Genomic DNA, 21,363 nt, shown 5'->3' with positions numbered 1-21,363 from the left:
TTTGAGTTTTAAGCTGAATAAAATGCATTATTTCACTTCGAAGACAATGTTTTATTCAATTTTATTAAATTTTAATGATTATTTTAAATTCATAATAATTTTCTTCATCGTTTTTTGTTTATTGAAGTCCCAAAATTCAGCGGGACGGGAGGGAGAAAACTAGATCAAGAATATTCTCTGCCTGCCTGTGAATGTGACATTGTAATGGAGGTCATGCGTGAAATGTACACGTGCGGCTAACATTTGTGCGTTCCATTATTTTGAACTTGTTACTGTTCAGCATAAATTCAATCATGCAAGCTCATTCAAAATCAGATAAATACAAATTAAACTAACGAAATTTTGTGACACTGTGTCCCAATTATTTTTAACGTAAATGACCGAAATACTTGGCTTTCATCTACTGTGTGTACCAGTAATTTCAATATGTTGTTCATTTAATTCGAAATGGACGATTGAATAAATGAGAGAACACCCTCTGCCTTCGACTGCGAATAAATAGCAGTGGGAAGGAGGAGGTTTTTTTATTTGAAATCCATAATATTGCATGTATTTGTAAGGCAAATTGAATTCAAATAAATTTATTTATTTATTTGGCGTATGATGAATAATGACAACCCATAAACTATTTACACAACCAGTGAAAGATGAGTACAAAGTAAATACAAATGATCATATCTATACAGTCAAAGAAAGCAATTTACAAAGTTTGAAAGTACAAGAAGAAAACACAATATATTTACATCGCTATCCACCTATCAACTCTGACAGTTCATATATACACACTGAGTGCGAGTGACGTACACGTCACTAAATGTGAATGTCCAAACCCGCCACCCACTTCACTGCTTCGGGTGTTGCTGTGTTGAGGTCTTCCATGGTGCCAGTGAAAGCACTGAGTGGACATTCCTGCACTACATGTTTCATTGTTTGTCGAACCTCCCCAAAATCACAGTATGGAGAAACTGACCAGCCCCAGGTGTGTAAAGTAGATGCTGTTCTACCTACTCCACATCTCATGCGGTTTAGTCTACTCCAGGTGCAACGTGGCAGATCAAAGCCTGCCAGCTTTGTGGATGGGTTATTAATATCCACTATTGCCCGAGGTGGGGATAAAGACCACTCTGTTAACCATTTAGAGGTGGGGTTGAATTCACTAGATGTTATCTTCACGGCTGTCTTCCAAGCAGGCTGGCGAGACTTCAGGCGTGTGCATTTCTGTCTGATATCCTCATGAACAGGTAGACGTTCATTCTTTAGCATTCTGGTCCATAGCTGAAAAAGGGCCTTCTGTCTCCTGATATGTGGAGGTAGTATATTGCTGAGAACCGGTAACCATTGGGTCAGTGTAGCACGAAGTGTACCAGTTATGATTCGCATGGTTTGACGAAGTTGTGAATCTACTAGCTGTGTGTGAGCACTGTTAAGCCAAACACCAGAGCAGTATTCTGCTGCAGAATAGACTAAGGCCAGAGATGTTGTCCTTAATGTGTTTCCATCCGCTCCCCAGGAAGTTCCAGCCAATCGTTGGAGAATGTTATTACGACTTTTTAGTTTGTTGGCGGTTTTCTGCAGATGATTTTTGTACGTAAGAGACCTGTCCAATGTTACTCCTAAGTAACTGGGATTGGCACAATATTGTAGTTCATTGTAGTTGCTATGTAGCCCTTGTGTATAAAAGAAAGCGTGATAAACGTAAAGCCGATAATTACAGGACAGTCAGATTGACATGCATTGCATGTAAGCTTTGACAAAGCATTCTTTCTGATGATATTAGAAATGTTTGTGTAATTGATAATTAATTGATATAGTGCAGTTCGGGTGTAGGAAATGTTATTCCACTGAAGCTCAACTTGTAGGATTCCAAAAACGTATAGCAGATATTTTGCATTCGGGATATCAAATGGACACTATTGCGATTTGATTTCATAACGTAGGTCATGGGGGAATACTGAGAAAAATGAGTGCAAATAGACTAGAGAAAAGAGCGACTGAGGTGAAGCATTATTTGTAATAATTAAGAAGTGAATTGCTCAAGGCAGTATTATTGGACCTTTCTGTTTCCTTATAAATATAAATAATATGAGTAAGGAACTGTAATGAGATATAAAGCTCTTTTGTGAATGTTTTTCTACTGTATAGGGTAATGAATAAGTTACAAAATTGTAACGACTGCAAAAGAATGTGGAATGTAAGGTAAATTTGAGATAAATCAGAGATATGTATAATGGTTTGAGATAATAACAGGATCCACAGCCTGAGCCACGCAAGACAAACAAGGCTTTAACAAACAAACAAACAAACAAACAAACAAACAAACAAACAAACAAACAAACAAACGAACGAACGAACGAACGAACAAACGAACGAACGAACGAACGAACGAACGAACGAACGAACGAACGAACGAACGAACGAACGAACGAACGAACGAACGAACGAACGAACGAACGAACGAACGAACGAACGAACGAACGAACGAACGAACGAACGAACGAACGAACGAACGAACGAACGAACGAACGAACGAACGAACGAACGAACGAACGAACGAACGAACGAACGAACGAACGAACGAACGAACGAACGAACGAACGAACGAACGAACGAACGAACGAACGAACGAACGAACGAACGAACGAACGAACGAACGAACGAACGAACGAACGAACGAACGAACGAACGAACGAACGAACGAACGAACGAACGAACGAACGAACGAACGAACGAACGAACGAACGAACGAACGAACGAACGAACGAACGAACGAACGAACGAACGAACGAACGAACGAACGAACGAACGAACGGTATTTTGGAACGTGCTTTTAATGGCATTTATTAAGACGAGAGTATGTTTAAGAAACACTAGTAAGCCAACATGCCATTTCATCGCATCTACTGTGTCTTGTGTGGATATTTTTTGTAGTAATCCAAGGACCATTCTAATTCACACACACAAGAAAATATAATTTGACATCCCATGTATTTAATGTATTAACCCTTCAACGTAAGCCACCCGTATCACCTCCATGCTCTTACAATAGAGTAAGCAATTTTTTTTAGGTGTTGAGAGAATATCATTCCGTGGAAGGAAATCCTAAACAAACGTATTACGTAAGACTATAACCTAATCTATTATTAAACAAATAAATCGTACTCTGATGAACACAAAGGGGAATTAAGATTGACGAAAGTCTATAGAACAAAAGTGCACGTGACGTTCTGCGGCTTCATAGTGACCACATGACCTTTATGATGGCCATATCTCTCTTGAGTGTGACCGCACACATCTATTACCGGACGGAGGTCAGGTGTGGTTGTGTCAGGACCCACTGTGGTTTGTTGGATCCTATCCATCAAGATACGACAGACAAGTAGCCTTACCTCCCACGTCAACACTTGCAGCTTTGTCCAGCGCACACGGCTTGCTTTGGCAAGAAGTGCCCGACATAGATAACACTGCAATACACATACGTTTGGAATGAAACATTTATTTGAAGGAATGCTCTATGTTGGTATAATATGTTAGAATTGCTAAATATTTACCCCTTCTGATTCACATTCCATTTCCCGTTGTCCTCTGGGTTGGGTGAGATATCAGAGATCTCCATCTTTGCCTTGTCTCAGCGTCATTTTTCTCTTCAACGCTCTATGGCATAGGTGAGTAATGAGAGAGCTCGCTCCTTGAGCTAATGGCATGAGCGCGGGAAAAGCCGAGAACAGCTGACTTCTAATAGTTCGTGCTGTAAGGACTAGATGGCGATGTGTGGAGTCAAGGCGCAAGCAAAGCCACAGCAGTGTACCTGGCAGAATATATTATGTTTACGCAATGAGATCGTACAGTCTTTTCGTTCATTGTTTATACTGTATTCCTAAACAAGCTTTTATGTTAGACTTTGTTTATACAGAAGAGTCCGTAAAGGATATCAAAGAGGAATTTGGAAAGAGAGTCACAATCCAAGTCAGATACATTCTTCCGTCGCCAGTGTAGTGAATTGAGATTTTCCGACTCATCGCCGAAAAGAGACGAAGAGTGTTCTGCGGCTTGGTTATTCCAGCTATGGAACTTATGACTGTTAGTTCGGCAGCGTAGTACTGTTCGTTAAAAGTGGGAAATGATGTGGTTTTTCATTGATCGAATATTTCATCCAAGGAAAGGAATTCAAAACACTGAGATTTGCCGATGATATTGTTATTTTATCTGAGACTGAAGAAGTTCTAGATAAATTGCTGAATGGTTTGGACGGAGTCTTGGACAGGAAGTACAAGATGAAAATAAATAAGTCCAAAACAAAGGTTATGGAGTGTAGTCGAACAAAATCATGTGACGCAGGTAATATTAGATTAGGACATTAAGTCTTCAAGGAAATAGATGATGTTACTTGGGTAGTAAAATAACTAACGATGGCAGAAGTAAGGAGGGCATAAAATGCAGACTAGCACAAGCAAGGAAGGTCTTCCTTAAGAAAATAAATTTTCTGATTTCGAACATTGATATAGAAATTTCAAAGATTATTTTGAAGACTTTCGTTTGGAGTGTGGCATTGTGTGGAAGTGAAACATGGACGATAACTAGTTTAGAAAGAGAGATAATGGAATCTTTCGAAATGTGGTGTTACACGAGAATGCTGAAGGTAAGATGGATAGATGGAAGTACGAATGAAGAGATACTGAATCAAATTGGTGGAAGGAGAGCGATTTGGCGATATTTGACGTGAAGAGCGGATAGAATGATAGGGCAATCTTAAGACACGCGTGGTTTTTGAAGGAAGTGTAGGCGGTAAAAACGGTACGGGTAGACCATGTTATGAATATGATAAGCAGTGTGGCATGGAGAGCTGCATCAAAGCAGTCTATGAACTGATGGGCCAAACAAACAACAATGAGTTGAGGTAGTTAACGGAGTATTTACCTTGTACATGTCGTTTGTATACACAAAATAACTTATTTTATTTCCTCACTGTAATCTAATGTACTGAATAGAACGAGACATTAGACATAGTACAGCTGCTCAGAGTTTAATTCTGTTTAGATACGCGCCCATTCACTAGTTGTAACTGAGAGTCGTGCAAGCATCTGCTAGTCTGTACTTTGCTCTCTTACCCGCCTGACCTGGAGCGCTGATCATTGAGCCGAACAGTACCCACCTTTGCTCTACAACTGAGGTTTTCCACAGCTTTCTGGGCCTTCCTTTAGGTGCCTTTCTTCTATCATTTCCCTCAAAATTCTTCTATGCAGTCGCGCTTTTCTGGCAACATCATCGGGTGGTCAATCCATCTCAGAGATACCCGAATTGGTGAGAGGAGATCGATTTGGCTAAATTTGACGAGACTAGGAGATAGGTTGATAGGGCATAACTTAAGACACTAGGATTTATTCAGTTGGATTTTGAGGAATGTGTGCGCGGTAAGAACGGTAGCCACGAACCTGCTACGCAGGCGTAGCAGGGGGAGAGGTGATGATCCCACGTGGCGCGTCCCAGGTGGCAGATAGGGGGGTCCTAACCGGCTTGCCGGCGGACTTGAGGGAAATAACATACCTCTCGCGGACCAAACACACTACCCCCTGCGGTGGGGGATGCAATGTAGAATACACACGCGGTATCCCCTGCCTGTCGTAAGAGGAATACACACGCGGTATCCCCTGCCTGTCGTAAGAGGCGACAAAAAGGAGCGACCAAGGGCTGACTGAATTAGAACCATGAAACTAATTTTGAATCGTACCATCACGCGGGGAACACCATAGGTTGCCTGTACTTGCGAGTAGTACCACTAAATTCGGTACGAAATAGGTTTGTTGGATTCCAGTACCCGTGCGTCGTACCCATGTGTGCAACACCGCGGGTCTGGGCGTAGCCTGTGAGTTGTACCACTATATGAGCAGCACCGTGGGTCTGCGTTGCCTGTGATTAGTACCCACTATGTGAGGAACACTACGGGAATACCGGCGCCTGTGTTTAGTACACCTAGGTGGGGAACCTTCTCGGTTTGCGTTGACTCTGAGTTGGGCCATTGTGTGAGACACACCATAGGTCTGCGTTACTTGTACGTATTGCAATACTTGTGAGTAGTAATATCTTTTGTGGAACACCGTGAGTCTTCGCTACTTCTGATTAATACCCCAACATGACACATACCATGGTTCTATTTTACTCGCGACATGTACCATTCTGTGGGGCCTTAGACGTGGATTTTGCACCCCCTTTAGACACCAAGCATCATTGTGCTTTATAAGTGGTTCCTTGGTCGGTAATAATGTTATTTTTGATCTGTATTGAGTCCGATCCACTGGTTTTTGTTTGTTTGTTTTGTGTTTTGTTGAGTTCCTGTCCATCCATTCATTCTTCATGCCATCTTTTTTATTTTTATTTTGGTCAGTGGATGCCTTTGCAATTTTTGTTCTTTCATTTCGTACCATTAGGGGCCGATGACCTTCGATGTTAGGCCCCTTAAAAAACAAGCATCATCATCATCATCATCATCATCATCATCATCATCATCATCAAGAACGGTAGCGGTAGACCAAGGTATGTAGGATGCAGTAGTTACGTAGCAATGAAAAGATTAATAATAATAATAATAATAATAATAATAATAATAATAATAATAATAATAATAATAATAATGTTATTTGTTTTACGTCCCACTAACTACTCTTTTACGGTTTTCTGAGACGCTGAGGTGCCGGAATTTAGTCCTGCAGGAGTTCTTTTACGTGCCAGTAAATCTACCGACACGAGGCTGACGTATTTGAGCACCTTCAAATACCACCAGACTGAGCCAGGATCGAACCTGCCAAGTTGAGGTCAGAAAGCCAGCACCTCAACCGTCTGAGCCACTCAGCACGGCAATGAAAAGATTAGCACAGGATAGGATGGCATGGAGGGCTGCATCAAATCAGTCTAAGGACTGATGACTCAAACAACATTTTGTCAAATAGAAATCTACAAATGGGAATGTTTCTGATTTTGCTTGCTCTATCGTCCTGTAGAATAAAAATCACTGCATCCTTAAAAGTTAGTCCTACTGTACAGTCTAAGAGTCATGCCATTTTTAACCGCAGAAGCTCCCACACAGTTTAAATACAAGCGGAGAGAGTTTTTCATGAGCTACATTAACGTTCGCTTTCTGGTATCACAGTACATTTCGCAGCGCTACCATACCCTTAGCTGTCATCGTTTGTGTCCTGTAGTAAAATAATAATGCTGGTCCCATTGTCGACAGCCAGTATGAGCCTACACAATGAAGCGGAAAAATGGTGAGTTGTGTGTGACGGTCGCATTGTGCACAATACACCTGGTCAGTTGACAGGAGACTGGATAATTTAAAACCGTATTATGGTTGTGTGGTCCGAAAAAAAAAAAAAAAAAAAAAAAAAACCAACGAGCAAGTTCGCACAGACAGACACGGTAACATCATATGCGTTGAAATGTGAGAGTATGGTGAGTAGAATGGATCACACTCGCCTAGCGCAGAGACTGTTAAATTCAGAATAAAACTTTTCCCTAAATTGCTAGTAGTGATGAAGGCTCACACTTATTTTTGTACAAATTGACTGCAGTTGGGGGAGAAATGGGTCTATATCATCATCATCATCATCATCATCATCATCATCATCATCATCATCATCATAGCCCGAATTTTCGTCAGTAATAGGTTAGAATATCCACCTCTGTGGGGTAGAGGTTACTATGATTAGCTGCCACCCCTGGAGGCCCGGGTTCGATTCCCGGCTCTGCCACGAAATATGAAAAGTGGTAAGAGGGCTGGAACGGGGTCCATTCAGCCTCGGGAGGTCAACTGAGAAGAGGGGGGTTCGATTCCCTCCTCAGACATCCTGGAAGTGGTTTTCCGTGGTTTCGCCACTTCTCCTCCAGGAAAATGCTAGAATGGTACCTAACTTAAGGCTACGGCTGCTTCCTTCCCTCTTCCTTCTCTATCCCTTCCAATCTTCCCATACCCCACAAGGCCCTTTTCGGCATAGAAGGTGAGGCCGCCTGGGCGAGGTCCTGGTTCTCGTTCCCAGTTGTAACCCACGACCCAATGTCTCACGCTCTAGGACACTGCCCTTGAGGTGGCAGAGGTGGGATCCCTCGCTGTGTCCGAGGGAAAAGCCAACCCTGGGAGGTAAAAAGATTAAGAAAGAAAGAATAGGTTAGAATACAAACTTACTGAAACGAGTAACAAGTATAGTCTAATCTGCACAACGGTTATGATATGAGTTTTGCATAGACATTAGGGGTTCGGCCCATCAGTTATGCTAATTATTGATCTCTATAGGTCGACGCTCCGAACAAAGAGCATTAAAAATCGCATGATGCGCCAGCTGTTGGTCATTTTGTGTACTTTATTTTAGTGTCAATAAAACCCCATGTCGTGCCAATCACGTGTGTCAATCATGACCTCTCCACGTCCAATATTCCGTGAAGTGTTGCATTGTCAAATGTAAATGGACTTTGGGGTCATCCTGTACATCGTGTCTTTATTTTAGAGTAATATTCTATTTACGAAATTTACTCTTAATTGTAATTCTCTACCCATCGTTCGATTAATACCACTAATACTTATTTTTCCTAACGATCATTTCGATATCAGTAATATCTTTAAATAGTATTGGTGCCACAAATATATCGACACTGAAATATCGAATGTTGATAGAAAAACATAGATATTTAGCTATATTGAAAATTATATATAATAATAAACTACAACAACGATAATATAATAATAATGTTATTGGTATTTTATGTTCTGCTAACTACCTTTTCGACGGGTTTCGGAGACGCTGGGTTGCCGGAATTTTGTCCAACAGGATTTCTTTTACGTGCCAGTAAATCTACCGACACGAGGTTGACGCATTTGAACACCTTCAAATACCACGCCGAACTGAGCCAGGATGGAACCTACCAAGATGGGGTCAGGCACCTCAACAACCGGAGTCACTCTGCGCTACGCGAGAATATGAAAAACACCGATGTTCTTAAGGACCTGCCCTTGAGGTGCTAAGATAAAGGTAGCACAGTTTTGCTCTGTGGCTAATGCAAACAAAAATAATTCCTGCTTTTAGTTCTCTATAGCGATAAGAAAAAAACTCTCTGTTAATTAAGACTCGTTAACTGCCTTTTCCTGCAGGTAATTAGCGAAGAAGTTAACATCAAAGACTGGGTGTGTAAAAGAATAAAAAAAGTAATAGAACTATTTGGACTACTTTACTTATATCGATCTTGATCCGAGAGGGTGCTACAAAGACAAGTCCATACTGAGATTACTAGACCCGAAAGTCAAAGTAATAGGTTAGAATATAAACTAATTTTGGTGGTAGGCTAACCCGCTCTTCAGTATTATAAGGAAGGTAACCTAATTTCCAGGGATTTGTTGGCGGTCGACTCACACTCAAGTACATGACGCCCCAGACTCGATTGGTTTCCATTCAACTCTCTTTGGCAATGAATCCACCGTGAAATGTAGCTTGTAACGTAGATCCCACGCAGCTAGCGGCGTTGGAAATATTAATCAAGTAAAATGGACTTTGTTCCATATACAGAGAATTATTAGTCTATCCACACTCATCCTTTTTACTGGATAAAAGTATAAATTTCCTCTTCAAGGAGAGAGAAGTGATTGTAGAAAACATTCATGAAACGCTATCTAGCTGTATTTAATATGTTATTATCTGACTTAATAATTCAAATTAGCTGGCCTCGTGATTTAGTGGTAGCGAGTCTGCTTGGCATCTAGAACTTTCGAGATCAATTCTCGATCAGGTCAGGATTTGTTTCATCAGTCTTGAGACTGGTTTGCGGCGGCGCAAGCAGCTCTCCACTCTTCTGTTTATCTGTCGTCGTTGTCGACTGCAAAAATACGCTGACCATGTGGTCCAGTTAGCTTCACCGTGTATGGAGTAATTTGGTTCGGCATGCGGAACTTAGGTCATTCACAACATGAATTCTGAAGAGAAGGCTGTACTTCTGCTCATGCGACGATGCAGGAAAAGGAGAAAAACGCGGAGAATGTTGTTGCGTTCTAATCTATTACTATACAAAAATCCGGTCTTTTCTTACTGTAACTTTACATGACGTCACGTTCCGGCGACGTCATGGGTCTTCCTGGTATTTTAATTATAGCCTATTATTATTCACATCGTTACGCCCAACTGAGGAGAATGCTTGAACTTATTTAGCTAATGATTTTGCCTTCTTCTCTTCCCAAAGTATCTTCACCCTCTCACTGAAATTATTCTTACGTTCTTCTGTCTAGATTTTTATTAGTTCTAGCATTTGGCTCCGCGAAACAATGATTATCTTAATCAGTGTTCTGAAAGCAGATCTGTTCTTCACAGTTTCCTGGTTGATGTTGAATTTCTGGAGATCTGACTATATTTCATTTAGGCAGTTGTTCTTGACTTTCAGTGCGAGGGCAAGATTTAGAATTATTTTGATCAGTCTATCATTGTTGATTCTGAGAATGTGACCATAGAATTTCAACCCTCCTTTTCCTGATACTGTCTGAGATTTTTTCAGTATGACAATAAATTTCATGAGATTTCCTTTTCATCCATACTCCCTCTGTGCAGACTGGAACGAAAGTTTTCCGTAACATTTTTCTTTCTTGCTTTTCTATGTCCTTTATGAGTGATCTAACGCCAATGATTAATGTTTCCTATGCGTATTATTGTAATTATGATTAATATTATAGTATTTGAAAATTACGATTTAAGTGATTTTTAATGAGCATGTTTGTATCTTTGTTTCTTGGACTACAACAAAGCCGTTGATGACGGAACGACTAATTACTCAACACGGTTTTTATTTTTATTTCGTGTCAGAGTATTGAGAAACTTAAAAATATAAATAAGGTATTATATACAAATAAAACAGAATACATTTTATGTCACAAAACATGTTTCACACAATGTCTGCCCAGAAATGGGCAACAGAAATTCCCTCTTCAGTGGCTTGAATCAAGTCTTGAAGTGTACAACGAACAGGGCAGGACTGACAGTCATACAGGTGTTGGGTAGTTTGTTGCTCCCCACAATCGCAGAAGTCTGACTGATCTTTCAGATAACCCCATTTTTTAAGGTTATCCTTGGATTTACCTACTCCACTCCTCAAACGATTAAGTGCCTTCCAGATTGTCCATTCCAAATGATGACCAGAGGGTGGAGATTCAGAAGGCACCATCCAATCAGAAAGATGCTCCATTTTTGCTCGCCACATATCACAACGTGCTGTTCTTGCTGGTTTATCCAGAGCCTTGGAGACATTGAGGAAACATTTCCTGGACTTCAGTCTTCTGGGTGGAGGTCAATGTCCAAATAACGGGTGGTTGCTTGTGAGATCCACCTTCGACCTCTCTTGCCTTGCAAACACTTCTCGCCGAATGTCTGGAGGAGAAATACCAGCCAAGCAGTAGAGTTTTTCAGTGGGAGTAGGTTTCAGACACCCAGTTACTATTCTACATGTTTCATTAAGGGCTGCATCCACCCGCTTCGTATGGGCTGACCTAAACCATACAGGACACGCATACTCAGCTGCATAAAAACTCAGAGCAAGAGCTGAGGTTCTTAACAAAGTTAGATGGGCTCCCCATTTGCTTGAGCCAAGTTTACGGAGGATGTTATTTCGGGCTGAGACTTTCTGTCCAGAATTAATACAGACTCAACACGGTCATTTACATACAGCCCAGTCACAGCCCCACCCCACCACCCATTACAGGTCTGTGTAAACAAATAGATATTGCTTTTCTGACAAATACCCTCGCAGGTAACATTCACATCAACCCTTTCAACCGCTTACAGCTAAACTACCGTCGAAATGTCTCCCTTTACCCTCCACTTGCATGATCAGCATCATATCAAAGTGGCTTCTTTGTTCGTTATGCTCAGCTATGGAATGTACTCTCACCACAGACAAAAGAACTACCTGCTGAAATTTTTTGTAAAGAGGCAAAAATAATGTGGATATAAAGAAACATTCTGTACATAACATATTTTTCTACTGTGCGAATGTTAAGTATGCGTGGGAGGACGGATGAAAGTGTATGGGATCCTGAGTGAGTGAGATTGTATATGGGTATGAGTGAGCCGGCCTATATGTGGGGATTCAAGTGTGTGTGTATGTGTGTGTCGAATTACTTGAATGTTGAACAGGTCTTGTGGACTTAATGTAAATACGGTAACTGTATATACGCATATTATGTAGAATGTAACTATGTTTTAATATTGTAATTTTAAGTGGGGATGGAGGCACATTCGTTATGTCGGGCTATGTCCTTTCTCCATTCACCATCCATCAATTGTATCTACAATTTGCGGAAAATAAATAAATGCCTCTGTGGCATGATCTGCTCTTGGTATCACCTACTGGATGCAACCCATCAGCACCTTTCCTAAGGATTGATAAAATGTAAATATTATGTAAGATATTTGTACACGATATGTTTAATACTATACTGCTGGATCCGTTCCGCTCCACAGCATCCCTGGTAAATAGGTCAGATAATTCTTCTTGATATGTCTGTAGCAGTCATATTGTTTTGCCTGCCCTTTCCAATATTTTTATGAACATTTAATTTCCGGTACACAATAACTGACTCATTCTTATAGTGCAAAATACAACTGGCTCTGACTGAATACTGGTTCGGGTAAGTAGACACTTTATTAATGGTCATACTGAATGCTAGTCGACTTGATACCTTCTCATCTGTACGTACGTAGACTGCTCTCTCTTAGCATCATATAAGTTATTAGGAATGTTCTGCCATCTGTTGAGTATATTAAGAAACTGGGGAAGGTCAGAGAATCAATGAGTATCTAACAGAGAAGAGTATTCTTCCATTATCAGAGTAAGTGTATACCCTCTGGCTTGACAGGTAGGTAATCAAACATGGCTGCATGCTATCACATTACTAAGGATGAAAATCACATACATATGAAAATATTAATGAAAGTGTTAGTCGCTTAGCAACCTGTTAAGTACAGAATGTATTGCGGGTTAGCGTAAGCCTTCACCTGCAATTATGGGAGCGATCATTTAGTGATTAATTTTATGATTACTCAAAGTTGGTTGAACTTAGAGACCTGTCAATGTCTCATGATTAACCGGCAGGTAATTCCGTAGAAAATAAAATAAAATGAAGCACATCGGTCCAGCAGAACGGACGGACGGATTTGCCAAAGCTGTTTTCAGTAAACTCTTATAATATATGTAGATTATGTATACTAGTATTAATGAGCCGGCCCCGTGGTGTAGGGGTAGCGTGCCTGCCTCTTACCGGGAGGCCCCGGGTTCGATTCCCGGCCAGGTCAGGGATTTTTACCTGGACCTGAGGGCTGGTTCGAGGTCCACTCAGCCTACGTGATTAGAATTGAGGAGCTATCTGACGGTGAGATGGCGGCCCCGGTCTAGAAAGCCAAGAATAACGGCCGACAGGATTCGTCGTGCTGACCACACGACACTTCGTAATCTGCAGGCCTGCGGGCTGAGCAGCGGTCGCTTGGTCGGCCAAGGCCCTTCAAGGGCTGTAGTGCCATGGGGTTTGTTTTTTTAGTATTAATGTCCACGACTGGTTCAATATATCATAAGATCAGTTAGAAACCAGTTTCTTGTATGCATTTCCATATTTTTGATCAGACAACGGATTTTGATAGGTTGTTTCCTTTTTCTTCTATTTTCAAGCAATTTACGCTGCACGATAAACTTGTGTGTGACATATTATTGTTTATACATGATTGTATAGTAAATTAAACTGTATGAATTACAGATAACACATATGGTAATTTACTAATTTGGAAAATATAAACACAAACAAAAGCACTAAATACTTTGCAATACACCGATATTATAACCAGAATGAATATATTGCTATTATGTAATGAGGCCAATTACTAATTTAATAATTAAAAAGTCTCTAGTGCAGCTGATCACAAAGCGTCATATAAAATGTTAGTTTGATACAAAGGGACACAAAGCTATAAAATAACAAAAGTTTCAATTATGTGATTAATATTCTTTCTCATTGTGTTATTGCGTTGTTAAAAGGTTAATAATTACGTGGGTTGAGAAACTCCAACTCTTTGATAATGTAGAATCCGGTTTTTTCCACGTGGAGTGCGTCCATACTTGCGTTGCAGTATTCGGTGGCCCGTTAAAGATGCATGCGCCCCAAAAATCTTTACTAGACTTTCTTCAGTGATTGAGAAGCGGGCTAGTTGGTCGTGCCTTTAGGGACGCGCAGTTCTGAGCTTGCATCCGGGAGATAGTGTGTTCGAACTACGCTGTCGCCAGCCCTAGAATTTATGTTATTCTCACTACATTACGGAAGAGAGACTTAAGGACACCGCATAATTAGCAAGTTACCGGGCGAGTTGGCCGTGCGCGTAGAGGCGCGCGGCTGTGAGCTTGCATCCGGGAGATAGTAGGTTCGAATCCCACTATCGGCAGCCCTGAAAATGGTTTTCCGTGGTTTCCCATTTTCACACCAGGCAAATGCTGGGGCTGTACCTTAATTAAGGCCACGGCCACTTACTTCCAACTCCTAGGCCTTTCCTATCCCATCGTCGCCATAAGACCTATCTGTGTCGGTGCGACGTAAAGCCCCTAGCAAAAAAAAATTAGCAAGTTAGTTTGCACTCTAACGTATTAATGCCAAAAATTAGGGGTCTGATTGATTTGTAATACTAAATATTAAGGAAATGATCTAACGTAAGCGTATTCCAACGTTTTAGAAGCTGAAGTTTAAATTTCAATGACTACATTCTATAACATACGGGTGTACGATTTTCGATTAGAATTCAATACATTTGGCAGGAAATTCAGACAAATTAACTGACATAAATACAATCATCTCCCGTGTAATAGATTTGATCTCTCTGATGTGTGTTCATAGAATGCTGCAATATATCTTCTCTGTAGTGAATTAAAAATTTGTCAATTTTTGTAATAAATCGAGTACTGCATGGAATTTGATTAAACCGTACTTCGAAGCTATATACAAACATTTTCCACAGCTGGATTAAATCTCCAGGCAATAACTTATAATCCAGCGTTAGATTATTCCTAGTTTACAACCGAAATCAATTCTACGTATATGCTTCGGAACGTCAAAAAGTCAACTACAGTATCAAAATTCAACAGCTTGAACAGTGCCAATTTATCACTCAGTATATATATCGGGTCGTTGTGGCTAGTATACAGTGTAGTGGAGTATAGGAAAGGCAGGCTAATGAAGTGAGTTGGCAGTAGTGATAAATGGCATTCTGTAAGAAAGAAATGATATGTAGGGATAATACGATTTATAGCTTTTACCGTGTCGGAAATCGAGGTGAAATTCTTTACGTTTCGCAGAGAACTTTGTTCCACGTCTTCAGAAGAAAATCGCGTCAGTTCACGAGCAAGACTTCTCTAATAATGAGGATTTGAATTTAAGATTCTTTTATTTTTGGTCTACAGTAAGTGGTACTCTCGTTCGTCACCAGATGGCTCACTGTGTGCTAGCCTTCAGAATGGAAGGTGACGACACCATCTTAAATTCAAAAAAACATGTGTCTTGTTGCATCGTACGTGTGTGCGAAGTAAACAGCAAGGCCATCAGACGAGTCAGTGACGAATGTGGGAGAAAGAATAAAATATAAAATTAAAAAATGCAACGAAAGACTGACATGATAGAAGAATAGAATAGAACTGAAGATGGAAAGAAAAGTGTGTAGCAAAAAAATCTACAGCTTCAGTCAACCAACTCAATATTGAAAACACAATTTTCGGTGAATAAAATATAATAAATGAGAATATATTCATAAAATTAACAATCCTTTTTTTGATCGTCGGTATCCGGTCGATTAGATTACCAGTTAGCCTTATTCTACCACTACGAGCGCTAATGTGAGTCAATGAAGAGTTTCACTTAAGCCCTTATAACTACATTCTGTGTGGACATTTTTCAAGCAATAACAAAGCCTTAGGGTATTGAACCAAGGAACACAATACGGAAATAATTATGTAAATAAGTTAATTTGGCTAGGATTTGAATCCAAAATAAAACGAGTAAGGAAACAGCAATTTTAGACTCTTTTACCTGAACTGCATTTAGTCCGGAAGTGATGTTCGAGATTTGTTTTTTATTTTGTTAAAGGTATCCAAAACTTACAATTTGAGACTTTTCCGGGCCTTTTTTCCTTTCAACTTTCGGCACAATTGAGGACATTACTTGTTTTTTCGTAATATGGGGACCACTACTTCGTCTATTAAGAAATATTTTCAACATGGAAACGGGAAAAATGGGTGTGATTTAGACGGAAGTGGTGGGAGTGGATAGAAGGGCGTACTACAACAAGGTTGAAGACAGTTGAGTGAAAATAAGTAAGAAAAAGTATGACTCATAGCACATAGCCTATAGTGAACCATCTGGTGTTGGGAGTACGAAGTTGAAAAGCACCGAAACGAAATAGCAATCGAGAAATGACAGTGAAAAGAACTACCTAAGTAAATCCTTAATGGCTGGCAACCACGTATTACTTAGGTCATAGCCAGTGTCTCTATTGAAATTGTTAAGGATTTTCACGTATTTCCACAGCTTCGTGTATAATCCTAGACCTGTTGTTAGGGCGTGTTCACCTATTTCTGACTTGTATAGTTCATTGAGACGGATATTTCGTCGGTGAACCTTGATACGAGTACCAATGGCTCGACCTGTTTGGCCATTATATACCGTGCCGCAAGTACATGGAATTTTGTATACCCCAGGGTGTAATACTGGGGATAATTTGTCCATGATTTTACCAAAACTGTGAGGAGTTTTTGTGGCTCTGCCAAATACGTTGATATTATGGATGACATCTTTACAGACCGACGTTTTCTTATGGGAGTGAAAACTGGTGCTACCCCACGGGGAAGTTGACGTTTCCATCGTAGACAACACACACTGTGCTTCATCCTTAATGTCAGATTTGTAGCTGCGGGCCCTACAAGGTCCATCACATTTGCACATTACCTGGTTTTTTATTATTATAGGAGGATAGCACACTATGCGCATGTAGGAAAGATAAATGATCTTAATTGCATAGTTCGACTAGAGATACTGCCTTTTGGAGCAGAGCTCTGCGTGAGACGGTTGGCAAATTTTTCCACACAGTCCACAAACACACTTTTCATCTGGTTCGTGGAAGTAATTTCTATTGCACATTTTGTAGAGAAATCCATGGACCGCGAAGCGTGTCATGGTGTGTCACAGGTCATAGCCAGAATTCTTCCATTCTGATGTCATCATCGCGTCTGTTCGGTAGAAATCTATCCAAATATTGGCTTTTTTTAAATCCTGTAGCTCTTGAAGTAAGGCTTGGCATTGTGTCATGGGAGGCAATGATAATCTTAATCGTAGATATTCTATATAGAAGGGTTGTCTTGTCAGCTCATAGGTTAACCTCGAAGGAGCGTTCTTTGCCAGGCAGAGAGCTTTATTGAGATACGTGGCTTTCACTCTTTCTAGTACAGCTAGGTTGTCTTTTGTTAGGTCCTCCCAGATAGTCTCTAATGCATATGTCATGATGGGGGAGATCTTGATGTGGAATAGGGCTATTGCTGTCTCTATAGATAATTGTCGAAGAACTTTGATGTCATTCATTGCTGCGACTACTAAGGCTGATTTGTCTCTACCTGGGAATTTTTGTGACCCATTTTATCTTTCGTCATTGTCTCTTCCCGTTCATACGGGGTCGACGTTTCTGACAAATCATTTCCACTTGCGATGGTCGCAAATGGAATTTCCTGTTAATTGCTTTTCCCTGAGATCTTCCCGCATACACAATCCATCCATCTTCTTGTGGGTCTACCTCTCTCCCTGCTGCCTTTATCTACCATGTCAAGCATTTCTCAGCATATTCATTTCAGATACTTCCAGCCGCTTACATTCTGACTGGACTGTTCGCCACATTTCTGCACCAAACGGCATTGCAGGTCTCACCGCACATTTGTAGGCTTTCTCCTTTGTTCGGATGTTTAGTCTCCTGTCACAGAGGACACCAGACCAGGCAGTATGAACTCGGCGTGTATTTTATAGATCTAGATTACCATCAGCAGACACAGTGGATCCTAAGTATTTGAAACTGTACCTTGTCTGGAGCTGGTTTCCATCTGTCTCAACAGTTTTATTCCCAGTTTCTCTCAGGCAGTTGAATCTTATTGCGGATGTTTTTAAGACCCCTTCCGTTTAGAACTCTTTTCCTGTATTCTAGTTTATGGACGAGCTATTCTCTATTGCCACACATTTAATTGCAAATTCAATATCAACGAATTCCTCTTTTTAAGGGGACGTGTGCCTGAAACTTCAAACTTCTACAGTTTTGAAGTCATTGTAATGGAATTTATGCCACATACGTAGATCCTTTAATAAATTACATTCATTTAGGTCGTTTGATTTTGAAGTTATTGTTTTTTATACAATTTCTTGACGCATAATAAAAAAAACGCTCCTCGTGAATCAATTTTATGAAAAATGAAAACAAATTTATTAAAAATGTACTTTATGGATGTAAAAACAAGGTTTACTGTTCATTTTATAATTCTGTAAAGATTATTGCAGTCAATAGTTTTTAATTCCAAAGATTTGAATTTTATCATTTTGTTCTGCTGCGTGAAAAAAGTCCGTAACCGCCAGCTGCACATCCTCGCCGAACACGAAGCATCTAACCTTCAAGGCTTTTTCGAGGGGACCGAAGAAGTGATAATAGCATGGGGAGAGATCAGGTACCCCTAATCGCATCATCTACCGACCGTTTGTTGTCCGTAATGGAAGAGGCTGGCCTCCCAGATCGGCCAGCGTCTTGTGTCGAAACGCGACCTGCACGGAACTTGGTGCACCATTCCACAACGATGGCTTTCGACAGAAATGTTGTCCTATACAGAGTCTTCATTCTCCAATGGATGTCTACTGGTCCTTCGGCAGCCAAGAACAGAATAAAAGCACGTTGGTCCTGTTTGGACGCATAACGTCGCCATAGTTCACGTGGCCACATTTAACGCATGCATCTCAGCTCAACACGACTGCCACATTAATCCCTTTGCCTACATGTCCGCATCGGAGTCGTGCTACGTTGTATGTCCGCTGCAGCAACACCCTCAAATTGAAATTTTCTGGTCACGCCTCATATTATTATTTTTTCATTCGTTACGGTTATCTATGGTACACGTTTACACAATCCACCAGATCTTCTCTCTCTCAAACTTATTCCCTTTCCTTTCTACTCCTTCCAGAATTTCTTAAGTCTTTGACTTATCTGTTGTCGCTCTTCAGCCGAAATATTGTGTAACTAGACATCTCTCTCCTGGATCTCCACTTCTTCCAAGTGTTTGTGGCCGAAATATTGTGTAACTTGGCATCTCTCTCCTGGATCTCCACTTCTTCCAAGTGTTTGTGGCCGAAATATTGTGTAACTTGGCATCTCTCTCCTGGATCTCCACTTCTTCCAAGTGTTTGTGGCCGAAATATTGTGTAACTTGGCATCTCTCTCCTGGATCTCCACTTCTTCCAAGTGTTTGTGGCCGAAATATTGTGTAACTTGGCATCTCTCTCCTGGATCTCCAATTCTTCCAAGTGTTTGTGGCCGAAATATTGTGTAACTTGGCATCTCTCTCCTGGATCTCCACTACTTCCAAGTGTTTGTGGCCGAAATATTGTGTAACTTGGCATCTCTCTCCTGGATCTCCACTTCTTCCAAGTGTTTGTGGCCGAAATATTGTGTAACTTGGCATCTCTCTCCTGGATCTCCACTTCTTCCAAGTGTTTGTGGCCGAAATATTGTGTAACTTGGCATCTCTCTCCTGGATCTCCACTTCTTCCAAGTGTTTGTGGCCGAAATGTTGTGTAACTTGGCATCTCTCTCCTGGATCTCCAATTCTTCCAAGTGTTTGTGGCCGAAATATTGTGTAACTTGGCATCTCTCTCCTGGATCTCCACTTCTTCCAAGTGTTTGTGGCCGAAATATTGTGTAACTAGACATCTCTCTCCTGGATCTCCACTTCTTCCAAGTGTTTGTGGCCGAAATGTTGTGTAACTTGGCATCTCTCTCCTGGATCTCCACTTCTTCCAAGTGTTTGTGAACCTACTTAAGGTTATGGCTTCCATTTTTCTTGTAGACTAAGTATCCCGTGTTCCAGTCTCTTTGGATTCATCCTCTTAATGTCCATAAAATGATACTGTTCTTATCCTCATTGTTGTTGTTATCTTCTCTCAGCTTTTTCATGCAGTTCTCGATTAGGTCTCAATCGGAACATGACTTGTGAATCTGGTGACTTCTTTGGACCTAACATTTTCGTAAGGAATCTTCTTTCCCTTTTTCGGTTACGTGGTGAATTCTTCTTCTTCTTATTTATTATTCCGGGGTTTCCGTGGCTCACAGAGGAATAAGAAGCGCCTGGGTTAAATGGCTGTACAAGGAATTAATTAGAGCAGAATTACACACACATTTTAAAATTTTCTCTGTTTCTTTTTTAAAATTGAGAGTTAGAAAATATGAATTAATAACAAACAATAGAATAAGTTATTAACGAGCTCATCGGATCTAACAATACCGGGGACTTAGAAGTCCGAACATCAGGTAAAAAAAACTTGCCATACTTAAGTTTGTTATTTTTACATTGAGAAGAGCATAATTGTTCCGGACAGGTACATTATTTTACAAAAGCAAGGTTTGCTCTTAGCGGTTACATTACACAGGAGTCTGAGCTCCAAAATACCATAGTCAAACCTCTCAGATGCAAATTAGTTTCTTTCGATAAACGTAATCACACTCGGCAACCCATCAGGTGATCCCACTTTAAAGTGTTTAGCGAATGCTTCACAATAACATTAAGCACTGTTTCTAAAGGGAACCAAAACGCAGAAACAGTTACAGAACAAATAGGGGCATCATTGCCCATACTACATGGCATTCCATTTTAAAGTGTTTAGCGAATGCTTCACAATAACATTAAGCACTGTTTCTAAAGGGAACCAAAACGCAGAAACAGTTACAGAACAAATAGGGGCATCATTGCCCATACTACATGGCATTAATAGTAAAATCAAAAGGGTAACACATAACCGACCGTAAACAAAAGGCAAGGAGACGAAACACCTACACCCTTTATATAAACTGCAAAAAAATTAAGTGGGCTTATGGACCAGTGATACAGAGGCTAATCCTATACTAAAAAGTAGGAGGAACATTTAAAACTGAGGCAAAATTTACCAACTTTTGAGGTTATAAACTTCAGTCACACAATGAAAGGTTGGATGAGAAACGACAGAGGGTCACCACTCGTACATTCCCTTACATTACCTATTTCTAAGTAGGAAATAGAAACAGAGTCCTCAGACTTCGCCTACAT

This window comes from Anabrus simplex, chromosome 13, assembly GCF_040414725.1.
Source record: "Anabrus simplex isolate iqAnaSimp1 chromosome 13, ASM4041472v1, whole genome shotgun sequence".
NCBI lineage: Eukaryota > Metazoa > Arthropoda > Insecta > Orthoptera > Tettigoniidae > Anabrus > Anabrus simplex.
The sequence above is the reverse complement of the archived record's forward strand: the minus strand, read 5'-3'. Positions refer to the sequence as shown.